Genomic DNA, 14,836 nt, shown 5'->3' on the forward strand with positions numbered 1-14,836 from the left:
TAATGAAATTTCAAGCCAGTTTTGATCTCATTCCACCCCCCGTGCCAAGTATGAGCAGGAAAAATTGCTGTTGAGTCTTCCTTGTTTTTTCTGTATGTTGTTTAATTGCGATGGGTGATACCTCTGGAGTCTTGGGTAGCACTTGTTTAAAATTCTCATGCAAACAACAGCCACAGTCCTTTCAGGCTCTACCAGAAACCTGAACTTCAGTGATGGTGGTAATCGTTACACTACTTGGCATTCTCAATTGTCAGCTGAAGTACTCAGATGCTAATTTATGCATACCTATAAGAAGGGTTTATTATAAGCTAATAGCTCATATTTTTGATGACAAGCTTGCTTTAAAGGTGAAAGTAGGAGAGGGAGTAGCAGGGATTGAACCAAAGAATGGGGCAAAGCTGTATGGAGACTAGACGTTTTCCTCCTCATCTCTATTAACTGCAGGCCTTGGTGATTAATACACCACCACAAAAAGTGATGCTTCTGACAGTGGTTTTATTTGTCAGATTGTGTACATTAGTGCTGTTTAGAAAACTGCGTTCCAGCTCTGCATCTCACATTCTTGACTTAAGCTACTGGGCTTTTTTAATTTAAGTCATAGCCTTTCGCTAGTAGTTTAAATCAGCCTGAAGTCGCTTACCTAAAAAACCAACCAACCAAAGACAAAAAACACAAAACACCTCTAAATCCTGCAGTATCAGCTAATTGGGGGAGATAGTCTTAATTCCAGTTAGGAATCACCTGTTAAAGACATTTTAAAGGTTTTTGTTTGCTTTTTTAATTAGTACTAGCAGCATATGACACCCAGAAGACAGGGCACACGATGCCCTGGGTGGCATAAGGCGGATTGGAGACTTGCTGCAAGTGAGCAGCTGTGTGAGCTGGAAGGTTTGCTATTAACGTTAAGATTGTGTTCAGCTTCTTCCATACGTACATCTCAGACTCAGAGGGCTTGTATTCTGCAGGCATCCAATGACTGCAAAGCGGAGGCATCTTTGCAGATTTATTTGGGGCAGGTTTACCCAGACTCTCTTTACTGTAGAGCTATTGGGGAGATCTGGAGAAGGGGAAGAGAGAGCTTGGTATTCTGAAATGGAGAATTGTGTCATATGCCTTTACATTTACGTTTGTATGTACTGGCAAAATATAGTGATCTTTTTTGCCCCTCTTTTGCTCTCTGAATCCATAATGACAATCTGTTACCCTTTTGTCTCCAGCTGCATTTTGCAGGTGGGTTTAAAATGTTTGTTCTGAAATATTAAGGGATGCCACCTCAAGGACCTGAGTTGTATTAACTGTAACACATGTATGCTATGTATTCTGACCTAGTCATGGAAGACAAATCTTCATTATTCCTCCCTATAATCCACTGATAGCTGGATTTGAGCTCCAAACAAGTGCAGACTTCTCTCATTAATGATGTTTCATTTCTGCTCAGCATGTTTTGAACAACCGTTGATGTCGATTTAGGGCTATCATTTTGAATATAACTTTTTAGGTCAGCTTGTGTTTGGAACATAGCGATGTGGTATCGTCTTTTCTTTCTCTCTTTTATTTTTTTAAAATATAATGACAGTTCCTGGAAAATGTGATAATTCAGCCGGTTTCCTGCATTTCAGTTGGTCTTTGAGAAGAGGGTAAAGTCACATCAGATACAAGAAAAATCTGTTCCAAATCTGTTCTGTGCCTGGAAACTGAGACAGAATGATCAGACAAGCCTGTTAGCGCTTAAATTTTTCCTCCTTCCCCTCCAATCACATCTTGCTCAACTACTATAAATCTTCAGATTACCCCAAAGGAAGAGAATTTGTGGGGGGTTTGCGTGTATTTATGGGCTCCTTCCCCCAATTAGTTCTGTCACAGAAGTGGAACACTGGTCATTAACCCAGAAGATGCTCCAACCCTAAAATGAGAGGAGTTGGCATGTTCAATTTATGTGCATTTTTGTAAGTATTTCCAGAGGGAAAAAAATTCTCATTTGCTGATAAAGCTACTGGTTTTAATTTAAAAAGAGGGATCAAACCAAGAATAACAGCTGTGATTCTGGAGGGTTTCAGCCTGTCATGGGTTTCTAAGAAGTAATTGCCAGAAGACTGGGAAAACTGGCTATAAGTCATCTATCTATTTAGAAAATGTAAATTGCCAACTCAGTGTAACTACAGGAAAGAAATATCAGTCCATATTCATTACATGTTATTACTCATGGTACATCTGAAAGCTTTCTAAAGACCTGAGAGAATTCAAGTAGTGCCTCCTAACTTACAATTTAGTAGAATTTGTATGTAGAAAATAACTTACAATACACGGGAGCATTCATGTGTATTTGCAATTGGAATGTGCAGTGGTGCATATCAACAGCCTCTAAGGAGCAGAAAATTTGAATTTAGCCTGATAGTTCTAAGCGTATTAAATGGCATTAGCTGGAGGGGAGTTGAAAACAGAGTATCAGCCCCTAGAAGAGAAAAGAGCAAGGGTGGGACATGAATCACACTCCACTCATTTGCAGAGGTGGAGAATGTAAGTGACATTTTCACACCTTAAATAGGAGATGCTTTGATGTACCTTGAAGGAGCAAAACGGCTGAAGGTTTTCCCTTTGGCGTGTAGATAACAATCCACAAAAACGTTTCCCTCCTTTCTCGTCCGTCTTATTTTGGCCAATTAACCTGGCTTGTTTGGTGGGAAAATAATTGATAGTTTGCACTTCATGCAGTCAAATCTCTTAAAGATTCCAATGGAAACATTTTCTCCTTTGGAAATTTGAGACTGAGGCTACTTATTGAGCAGGACAAAAATATATAAACAGTAATGGGCATATGAATTTTTAAATCTTAAAACTCCCTTTGTGAATTGTATGTGAGTACAACTCATATTTGAAGTATCTGTAAAAGCGTAGGAGAGACAGTCTGGTTTTACTGCAGCTTTGGGTGCTGAATACGTATCAGTGAATATATATAAGTTTTCTTTAAATTTGAATGTTGTTATTTTAAAATACCTCTGGTCTTTGAGGTATTTGGAATTGTTCATCCATGCTAAGGACTGAATTTACTATAATGTTATGGAGGTTTGATTGCGAGTATTCTAGCAACGTCTATTTCTAATGAAGCTTTTAAAAAGTTAAAACCACCAGCGAACGGCGGTAAACTGGAACCAGGATTTGTTAAACCACGTTTTGATGGAAACAATTGTTCAGGAGGAATTTCCTCTCTTCTATTTTGTTCTGCTGTTCAGCTCTACAGGTAGCTCTTTTAGTTAGTTTGAAATACAAAAATAGTTGAAATGAAAAGGTATTCTGATAAACTTTGTGTGCATAGAAATTTATGGCAGTTAATTTCACAAATAACGAGGCAATAGGCTTATTTATGGATTTTAAATTCTGTTCGCCATAAAAATTCCACAAAAAATGTCACAAGCCGTAAGTATGAAATAGTCTAATAAAGCAACCATTTGCATTAGTTTTAGCTATTAAAATATATGGGCAAACTGCACCCATATCTAGCAGAATAAAAGTAAAACTGTAGACCCAAGACTTTCAACATATATATTTGATTAGATAACTATAGATAAACCTTTTTGAGGGCAGAAAATGTTTAATATAAAAGCCAACTTGATATAAATCAATGCATTTTAATGGTTAGTGGAATCAACTTTATGAAAATAACTGAAAAGCACAAACGTAAAAGATTAAAATTGATTATTTAAATAATTACTGAAATCTGCGATTTGCATCATTGTGATGAAAATCAGTGAATCCTGAATGAAGCTCTTCCCCTCGGTCAGGAACAGCAGCGTTGTTCCGCAATATCCTGCACGTTCGTCAAGCCGTGGCTGGTTCAGGTCTCAAGAACAGAAGCACAAAGCAGCCTCCCAATAGCTTTTAATGAATACTAGTGGGTTTTTCCTATGTCCAAGAATTTGATGTGTAGGGTGATCCCGAGGTCAGGAACAGACGTCGCGCTATCGCTCACCAGGGCTTTCATGGGCTTTTTTTAGTAACTCCAGAGGAAGAGCCTTAACTCCTTTTCAGAAGCAAAATTTTAATTGGCGTAGGTAATGCAGCCTTAAGAAAGCATAGACAGGTTCAATCATCTCCTTTAAAAATAATGTTTTGTACGATTTTCTTTTTCTTTTAGCCCGGAGGAGAATTCAGGGGCTTCATCAAATGGTTTTCCTTCAGTTTGAACTTATTTCTATCATTCTCATTTGTTTCGCGGCTTCGTTTGCAATCGTATTTTAATACAAGTAGCTCTGAGTTAGTACATCTCCCTTCTCCTGCTCAGTCTTTTCAGACTTTGTGTTTATCCTGTCAGAAAAGCATCAGTTGTTTGGTTTATTTTTCCTTTTCAATTATAAGTTTTGTGATGCATCACGGATTTTGCTGACAGTCTTCAAGTTCTTGAAATAGCAAGCAAATTAACAGCAGATATTGAGCGTGAGGACTGGAAAGCCAATTGACAACTCACGTGATCGCATTCAGATATACTGATGGGTTGGAATAGATCTCATTTCTTTTATTTTCATAGCCTTAGCTGGTAATCAGCTTGCGCCTGGAAAAGGGAGGAATAGAAACGGCGACTACTCAGCAATAAAGTTCTTCATTGCTATTTAGCAGTGAGGAAACCAGGGGGAGACTGGACAAGGCTGCTGGTTGTACCAGTTTTTCAGGAATTCCATATTTATACAGTCGCAGTGAGCAACTGAGGAAAGTATTGGCAAAGACTGGAGTCCTCTGTCTGCGCGTTAAACAAACACAGCACCACTGTGGCGTGGCTGTGTTTAGAGGTGCAGGCTTCTGTTTCATTTTTCTTGGCATCGGTCCTTCAAGTCTCTCGTTTTAGGATCGACTAATGTATTCCCCCCGGTCTAGAATTGCCGCCGTTTGTTTACATTTTTTGCCTTGTTAGGAATGTCGCTGATTTTTCTTCTGTGTCCATATCAGGTTCACTTGTAAGTAAAAAATTGTCCTGTTTACTTTAAAAACTTACCTTTTTTTTTTAAAATAAATATTGGGATGTTTGTAATTTCGAATATAGTATCTCCTAAGTAATTTTTAATACTGCGATGCTAACCTGTCCTAGCTAATTCTTTGGAAAGCTCTGTATCCTGGTGGTGGGACAGATCATATGAAGTCCCCACCTTTCCTTCAGGCTTGACTTCAGCAGGAATAAGAATTTTACGGTATTCATTACTAGCGTAACACGCAATCTGTGTCTTTCTGTGGGTGGAAGTCTAGACAGTTAAAACAGACATGAATTGGTGGCTCTCCCAACTCTTTTGAATCTTTCCTAGCGTGGAAGCGGGGGTTTGAATTCCTTCAGAGCCGTACCAAACAGATGATGGTGGGAATCTGCCCTGTGTCTCTAATTCCTGCCCCATTTTCCTGGAGTTCAGTAGGTGCTGTGCAGAAAAGCAAAGAGCCAGAATGAGCTTGAGCCATGCTGCTAATTCCTTATGGTGGTCTCCTGGTTGTGGCTTGAAATGTTGTTTTGATGTGCAAGTCGTGCATGCAAAACCCACAAGTTGTGCTTGTGTTTGCAGTTTGGCTTTGTTTTGGTGGTTTTTCACTGGCCAGCTGTGCAGGAACAAGAAGTTTGCTTTCCTTGTGCCGGTCACTGGAATAACACAGCGGTGAATGTGGCGTTTGTGTGCACTGAGCAGGCTGAAAGCGCCCAGAGAGGAGTTAGGAAGAGTAGGGATTAACTAGAATACTATGAAACTCCTGAAATTGTCAACTCAGCTGCTATAAACTTCATCTTGGAAGGAGATCTGAACCCCTTTAAAGAGTGGGAGCTAGGGAAGGAAAGAGTTAACGCGTGTAGTGATATGCGGTTCCTTAGAGGGTTGGACTGCGTTGTGTGGTGATACTTGCGTGAGTAAATTGTTCCGTGCAGCTTTTGCACTCCAGGGCTCCTGCTTTACCATTTTCTTCTGCCTGTGTGTGCCGTACCTCTTTGTGCTGGGCTGGTGCAGAAGGCAAGAAAGATAAAACTGTACATACCGTGCTGTGAAGGTTAAGTGTAAAATTATTTCGCTCAGGGACAAACCACCTTCACAGTAGGAGACTGGAGAAGTAAGAGAGGGGCTTGAGCTTTGAACTGACATCAGAACAGATTTTTGTGTTGGATTATGGTCTTCCAGCCTTGTTATGTTCTTCATTTGTTGTCCCCGTGTGATGTAACCAGAGCAGGACAAAGTAGGGAGCAGCTGGATGCTCTGAGTGACAGGCAAAGGGGCTGTTGGAGGATGTGTGGGCTTGGCTGCTGGAGCGCACAGCAGGAGCAGGTTCAAGGCTGTCTGGAGGAGCTGGTGACCTGGAGAAACCAGGACTCCAGTGAGGAACTAAGTGGGAGATCAAGACTTTGCTGTAGAGGTAGGTGGAATCCGGAATATTGTGTCCAGTTGTGGCCCCTCAGTTCCAGAAGGACAGGGAACTGCTGGAGAGAGTCCAGCACAGGGCAACAAAGATGATGAAGGGAGTGGAGCATCTCCCGTGTGAGGAAAGGCTGAGGGAGCTGGGGCTCTTGAGCTTGGAGGAGACTGAGGGGTGACCTTATTAATGTTTACAGATACATAAAGGGTGAGTGTCAGGAGGATGGAGCCAGGCTCTTCTCAGTGACAACCAGTGGTAGGACAAGGGGCAGTGGGTTCAAACTGCAACACAAGGGGTTCCACTTAAATTTGAGAAGAAACTTTTTCTCAGTAAGGGTGACAGACACTGGAACAGGCTGCCCAGGGGGGTTGTGGAGTCTCCTTCTCTGGAGACATTCAAACCCACCTGGACACCTTCCTGTGTAACCTCATCTGGGTGTTTCTGCTCCGGCAGGGCGATTACACTAGATGATCTTTCAAAGTCCCTTCCAATCCCTGACATTCTGTGATTCTGTGAAAACATGAGGGCCATATAACTGGAAGGGTGAGACCCATCCAGCCCAATGTGCATGAATATGTGTATGTGTCCAACAGGATATTTCGATCCAGACAACACCAGCTTCAAAGCACTGGATAGATGTGAATCATTTCTAAGTCAGGAGTTGTGACCCTGAGTGAAAAGAGACAGCGTGAGCCAGTATCTCCACAGTGTGTCAGCCCACACTGGAAAAATGTAACCAAAACCCCCACGTCAACAAAGTGCCTAAATGTGCCAAGTTTGGGACATGGGTAGTTTCACTGGCACAGTGAGATTAGTAATAAGCTTTAATTCATTATATAATTATCACTTAAATACCGATATACATAGTAAGAGCTTTGCTGAATTAAACTGTAATTAGAAAAATGGGGATACTTTCAAGTGCGTTTACAAAACCTGTGACATGAATGAGATGGAGGGTGATGTGGGAGAAGGTAGGTCTTGTCCCGTGCACTGTCAGGATTGTGGAGTAGGTGGAGTCTGTGGGTGGTTTGCTTCATAGTTATCTACTCAGGACGAACAGGAAAAGAATTGTAGGAATTTACATTGCTTCAGGTGGAGCTGGTGATAAAGCTCGCGAGATGTGATGGCGATAAGATGCAATAGAAATGGAAGAGAAATAGTGTTTGAAAAACTGTACTTGGTTTTAATACAAAAGTAAGTCAAGTAGCAGGTGACTAGATTTTGTTAGCTCCCAGTAAGGGTAAGCTTTCTCATGACTGTCTTCAAGATGATTTGGGTCTATTTTTTCAACCTGGATGATTCTGTGATTCTATATTTATCTAATACTTATTGATCAGAATGCTAACTTCACCATGACGTATATAAAATGCTTAAAGTAATTCACAGACACTATGAAATAAAGCAGAAATTGCACAAGCACTTCGAATAAGAGAACACTGATCGTGAATCTGAGCAGAGACAGAAAGGTCAAGAGTGACAGCTGCATTCATCAGATTTTCCTGAGAGTCTGTTGAGTAGAATAGATCTGGCACCTTATTTGAGATGTGGTCAACCCTCATGGATTCAGTTGAAAATCAATGACACTGCTGGGTGTTCATAACCATCTCTGAAATGTTTCGGTGCTAGTCTGTATTATGGTTTGTGTGCATCTGAAGTATGAGAATTGCTGACATTTCTGACTCTACTAGTTAAATATCAAAATCTTAGTGTGGCTGAGAGCGATCTTTGTATACGTGCACACAGAAGGCTTAAGCAGTGGTTTACAAGCAGCTTATCGTCGCGCCCTCATAGCTGTGGCTGCGTTGCACACACACGTGAGTACAGAGGCCTCACAAGTTGTGGTTCCCTACTACCACCTCAGTGAGTGATCTGGGTTATCCCAGTGTATGTGATGTAGCCCCAACAGGTGAACTCTACCTGCTTATCAACTCTGCGTGTGCATGAACACCTATAATTTGACCAGTCTTTCTAGAACATAGTCTTCTTTTAATGTATAGTCAGTGGCATTATATAAAACTTATATCCCAAATAAGGTTTGTCCTGCGTTTGTTGTCTGCCTGTCCTCTGGATGGCATGGAATGAAAATAGTTACAGGGATAAGTTGCTATAATTTTGTACAAATAAGGACTTTGGTTTATGATCCGCATGTATGGTGTACCTGGGAAAAAGTCATTGCCACCTATTAACTCCATTCAGTATTCCTCCTCTTTAGCATTTTGTATAAAGCCTTCTCTGTAAACAACTTGTTATCCTTTGGTATATGTGCTTAGCTGTTTGCATTACATACTGACAGACATGTCATGCCTGTGCCTATGGCTACTTTGGCAAAAGAAATAAGGCTTCCTAGAAAACAAGCTCATGTTGATTTGAAATCATCTGACACGTTTGTCATCATATTTCTTTTGCAAATAATGTTGTGAGTATTTGAGTATTGTATCTGCAGATCTAACAACTTGTCTGTCTTCTGATTCTGGGGAGCTCTCGCCTTTTGATGCTTCAGCATGGATGGGTAGGACTGACAAGAAAGTTGTATGGTCTGGTTCCTCAGAAAGCCCTTTTATTTCTCTGTGTATGTGAATCAGTGTATCTTACCAACAAAAGCTGATATTTGCAGCTGCTAACTGTGTTGCGTTCTTGAGTAGGTTTTATGAGTTTGTATCCTGCGAATATACTTATGGATTGTGTATCACCTCAAACTTTATATAAGAAAGCTTTATATAAGGCAGAAGGATGAACCTTCCCATCTCCTTTTCCTGGCACAGATTTGAATGCATCTCGTTTCCAAAACTGGGAATGTAATAAAAAGAAGTGCAAGAAAGGTGTTCTCCTTAACACCTCTTGGTGTTCCATCTGGGCTGCTTGGGACACTTCCATGTCTTGCATCGCAGGAAAATGGAAGGGAAAGGCAAACTGAGTGCTAGGCTGAAAGCTCTAGTCCTAATGTGTTCCCATTTTTAATATGGGATGCCCCAGTACACTGTAATCTCCAGGGTTATGGGCACCTGAATTTGATTTTTCAGTTCTTAGTAAGTTTGTCTCCCTCTTCTGTTTGTGAATATAACACAGATTTTATAGTTGTTGAGAAACCTGGAAAATACCGTTTTAAGAAAGAATGTCTTCCGTTGCCTAACCCGAAGATCCTTTTTCATAAACTAGATTTATAAGGTTCAAGAACGGCATTGCTCGTATTCTTGTGTGTATAGCACTGGAAGAGACTGAGCTTTTGGGAAAGCTCAGAAAATACAGAACGTCAGGTATAAATCACTTAGATAGAATTCAGTATATTGTCTGTAGATAAGGATGTATTCTGAAATACAAAGGATGAAATCCATCCTCCCTGGAGTCAGAAGGGCTGTTTTTGTTTCATTCAGGACTTTGGGCAGCTGTTCCCCTGTGTTCAGTACCACTGGCTGTCAGTGGTACCCGCACTACTCCGGGGCACTGACGGAGGCACAGATGCAGCATTTTGTGTTGCTGTTACCTTCACTACGTTTTGTTATAGCCACTCAAATGCTTTCAGAAGCAGAGAAATAGTTTTCCTCAAAGGCATCAATCCCTTTGAAACCAAATGCAAGATAACACACATTTTTTCATTCCTTGAAGTTTTGCTAATGTTCAGCAACAATTAGAAGTCATGCATGAGCTACGTGGAGTGAGAAGTATAGGTCTTGCAGATTTTGGCATCACCTGATCTCAATAGAAATTTAAGTAATACTTGAAGCGTGAGAGGAAAGTATGCTTTGTTTCAGAGAATTTTGTTGTTGTTTCATAACCTTTGGAGTTAAAATACAGATAAAATATTTAGAGATGCAGAGGCTGATCGTCCATCTGGAAGTGAGCCACTTTAGCACAGAGCAGCAAGATCTCCCCGTAAGGATGTGCCGTTAGCTGATAATTACTAGCAGTCGAGCTACCTAGAGCGTACACCTTTTCTTATTTATATTCCAGTCCTGTAACCTCCCCTATTCTCTTGTGCCTTTGTTCTATTAATCTACAAAACAGGGCTCGACTTGTGATTAGTCCTTAGAGGTTGTTTCTATTAATCAGGCTGCAAAACAGGTCCACTTGGATGTTCTGTTGCAAGTGCTTAATGTGCTTTCCTCATCAGTCCGCAGTATAGAGCTGCCAGAGTTGGCTTAAATGGCAATGAAATCAGTGATGTGTCTGCTACACTTCCTTTGTGTTTATGTCTTGATTGTGTTGCTGTAGGATGGGGAAAATAGAAAGAGGAAAATAATTGCAGTCCTATAGAAAATTGCTTAAGTTAGTGACATTCGTGACATCCTGTCACAGCAGAACCGCTCGTTAGGTGTGTTTTGAATCAGAAGAGACTGCCCCATCTTTAAATGCAAGAATTGAAATTTAAGCTTTGATCGCAGATAGAGGGCCACGTTTTCATCTATGATGGAGTTTTAAAGGTAAATCTATCCCCATGACTTTTGGAGGGCCATTTGAGATAGTGCATGTTTTTCTGCACTAGGTAGAAAGCCAGACAGATTTCTGCTGATGTATATATATAAAAAAAATAATCTGAGTTGATGGAATATAAACAAAAAAAACCCTAAAGTGAACTGTTCTATAACACTTCCATTATTAAACCTTATTTTAAAATTTGGACAATAAACAGCATATGTAATGAGTAACTAATCTAGTTTCACCATAGTAGATATTACTAACTATAAAAGTGTAATGATTTATACTTCTAATTAAATACAGTATTTCCTCCCCGTAGGAGGAAAGTTATCTATTTTTAAAAGGTATCAGAAGAAAGAAACCAGACCCCTAGTTATTTTTTCTAAACCGTTCCTTTGATTTTATTTTGAGAAGATTTTGTTATGTTGATTACGTATTTCTTTGCCAGCTCAATAAAGCCTGTCGCTGAAATAAAGAACTTGGGCTGCTCTCTGCAAAAAACCCAGGCCCTGAGGCGCAGGTTTGTCTCAGCTGCAGTGCCTGTTTTTTTCTCTATGTGCCTCAGTTTTCTCATGCACAAGCTTAAATTAGTGGCCTTTGCAAAACTGGGCCACTCTTGACTTCCAGTGAAGTCCAGACCTGAATTCTTGCTGGTGGTGCTGAAAGCTGGTCCCTCACCTCTTTATGGTATCTCTTACTGGTCCCTCACCTCTTCTTTGCATCTCTTACTGGTCTTCACCTGTCAAGGGTTATGATTGCGGGGTGACAATAAAACCCTGGCAGATGTATTGTTAACCCCCTCTCCCCCTCCACACTTCCCCCTCCCTCTCCCCCCTTTCCACTAAGGGCAGGCGATTGGGAGGAAAAGAAGGACAGAGTGAAGAGAGTTGGAAAAAATTAAAGATGTTTTACTAATGCTACTAATAAGAATAGAGAAAATAATACAAAATGTACAAAACCAATCTTGAAAGTCTCAGCAGCTGCAGAGCCGGCACCCAAAGTCCTGGACTGGACTCTGCAGCCAACCGGAGCTGGATTCAGTCTGTCACTAGGCCTCAGTTCTCAGGGACGACTAGCAAGGTCCTCTCCTAATGTCGGCCATAAGCAGAATGGAAAAGGGCAAAAGGGAAAAGGGAAAAGCCAACAAGATCCTCGTGATCTCCCACTTTTATATGAAGTATTCACGTGAATGGAATGTTATACACAGTTGGTCAGGTTCTTGCTCACTTGTTTCTCGTCGCCCCTCTCGCGAGATGTCCATCCATGCTTATCAGTAAGTTTGCATTCCATTGCTAGGTTTACCAAAACATGTGTCTGGTTCTCCAGGAAAATGCAGTTAATATGAAGGTTTTAGCTGACAGGCAAAATTCACTGAAAAAGAAACTTGTTTTTAACAAAACCAGGACATCACCTCTTCATGGCAGCACTTACTGGTCCCTCACCTCTTCTTGCGTCACTTACCGGTCCCTCACCTCTTCATGGCACCTCTTACTGGTCCCTTGCCTCTTCATGGCAGCACTTACTGGTCCCTCACCTCTTCATGGCATCATTGATCTGCTAATTTGAAAGGCTTCGTGCTGCATCACCACCAGCTACAAACAGTGTCATTATGCTGGGCTTTGTGCAGTTTTTGCGGCCTGAAGCTCAGAGGTAAATGTCCAGGTGACACCCCTGTCCCTTAGCTGACGCGGTGCAGATGTGGTGCAGATGTTGTGCCTTATCCTGACACGAGCAGCCGAGCGAGCAGCTCACGTGCACCCAGGTGAGCTGTTCCACAGCCACTGAGCAGAAAGGGTTCCCGAGCGTATTGTGCGTTGCCAGTTCATCACGCCCGCTCTTGGTATTGCTGGCAGAGTTGGAGCTGGGATTCTGGGTGACCAAGCCCAGGTGCTGGCCTGTTGAAGGTGCCCTATAGTAAAGCCATTTTTCAGAGATTTGTAGACTAGTGGTAATCATCGCTTAAATTAGTAATAGTAGTTTATGATGTCCAAGGTGATTTTCTTTCCAATATTAGCTGACTTTGGATAGTGCTATTTCAAAGCCACCACAGTGAAATTTTATATATGTTGTTCTTATGCCCCCTAACATGGTTTTCTCTAGTTCAGTTTTGGTCATTTAATTTTCACTAGCTGTTTCTACTGGTTTTCTTTCTTCCTTTTCCTCCCTCCTTACATTTTCCCGGTTATCAGGGAAATCACTCTTCTTGCATTGATTCGTTTCAACCAGAGTCTGGAAGGCACGGAGAATCAAATTAACTAATATTTTACTTTTGCATGTGATTAATGCTAATGCTCACAAAGAAGAAAATACTTTACTGTGATTTAATTTTCATTCTCTGGTTGATTCCCAGTGATTTGATTTTGCAGAGGGTTGTCTCTGCTTATTGTCTCTTATGGAATCGTTGGAGTTAAAGATGGAAAAGACCCATTAAGTCATTCTGCCATTGCAGGTTTGTCTCCTATACTGTATTTCTGAATGTTTTGCTCAGTTTTAATGAATGAAGAAAAGGATTTTTGATTAATTTCTTTTGAGATTTTTCCTCAGTGCAATAGGTGTTACTAATGGGAACTAATATTCTGCTTACACTCTTGCTATGTTCATTTCATTAAAAAAAATCCATGTTGTACCATACTTGATGAGCCTAAAGGTTTCTTATACCTTTAGTGATGTTTATATTCTTGTACCTTTCAGACCATGTGTCAGTTACAGTTATACAGTCAGTCATTGTAATCCTTCCAGATATTTGTCTTTTGCTCTTTCTTATTTCTCATGAAGCTTTTTTTATATCTGTAGATGTTTGTTGTTGGTTGGCTATTAAAAAATAAAAGAGTAGAGATACTGGGTTAGTTGCAGTACTCCTGTAGTATGGTGACCATATGTTCCATGGCCTCTGCAGAGTCCAGACATGTGTCGTGGTGTCTTTTCGATGTCTTGCGATGTCTCCGTGTGCGTAGCCCAGATAACTTTATACTTTTTCCCGTTCGTGTTGCAAGCTCAGGCATCATTTGATCATTTGCCCTTAGGTCTTTTGTTTTAGTTTAATGGCTACTGGGTTTCTTCCTCTCACTGATTATTTACATTTTTTAATTCTTCTCAGATGTATTAGCCTGCATTTTTCTTCAGAAAGAAACCCGTTTTCTCCTCTCTCTTGTAACCTCCTTTTGCATAATTTCTTTCCCCACTGTCATGTTTATAACACCTCTCACTACATCGAAATCTGTGAATTTAATTAATGTACTGTTTGCCCATTCTTCCAGATCATTAATAAAGATGTTAAATAAAACTGATCTTAATACCAATCCCTGTGGCAACCCACTAGCACCTCCCTTGTGCTGCTGCAATCTGTTTGTTTATAGCCCTTTAGCCACTGCTCAGCCCTGTGATAGTCCTCACGGGCCAGGCAATTTCAGGATTTCGAAAAGCGGTTGTATCACATTTTGCTAAAGTCTGGGATGATACAATCTACCATATTATTTCAATCTGCTGACTTGACTGAATTTAATAAATTTACAGAAATTAACTATCGTGAAATAGAGCTTTGGTTTTGGAGCACTTTTAAATCTCAGCAGCTGAATAGCTATAATTCTCCTTTCTTATAACAATTACACCTCCTCCACCCACCCCCACCCCAATTACACTGTATTTTTATTCTGTGCTGAATTTAGACTTACTAGGAGATAATTCTTAGTGTCAGTCCTTAATTCACAGTGTACAGATCAGCACCACGTTTCTCATTGCTTCTCCAGTGTCCGATTTTAAAAACAAAAGTGCTCCAGATAGAATTCTTCTGTTAACACTTTAAGCTTTGAATGGTCTATTGCTTGTTTATCACCAATCATCATGGGCAGAGCTTTATTATTTTGTGATTTATACATAATATATATATGTCTATTTGAAATTTCAGTGACCTTTTTGCGAAAGCAACAGCAAGCTCTTGCCTTAATTTTAAGTGCACACTTTCATCCTTGCGAAATTTGTAAGATTTATGTGTTTGCTTAATTTCCACATGGGCTTAAGTGTTTTCTTCTTGTGCCACTTTGGGGTTTGTATAATT

The 14,836-nt window shown here is 40.5% G+C and overlaps 1 protein-coding gene across 6 annotated transcripts in view; it reads left to right on the top strand.

Annotated features, from left to right (window-relative positions):
* Positions 1-14,836, top strand: part of MPPED2 (metallophosphoesterase domain containing 2) — a 117,384-nt gene that overhangs the window by 69,191 nt on the left and 33,357 nt on the right. The window lies entirely within an intron of this gene.

The sequence above is a fragment of the Columba livia genome, chromosome 5, assembly GCF_036013475.1.
Source record: "Columba livia isolate bColLiv1 breed racing homer chromosome 5, bColLiv1.pat.W.v2, whole genome shotgun sequence".
Classification (NCBI taxonomy): Eukaryota; Metazoa; Chordata; class Aves; order Columbiformes; family Columbidae; genus Columba; species Columba livia.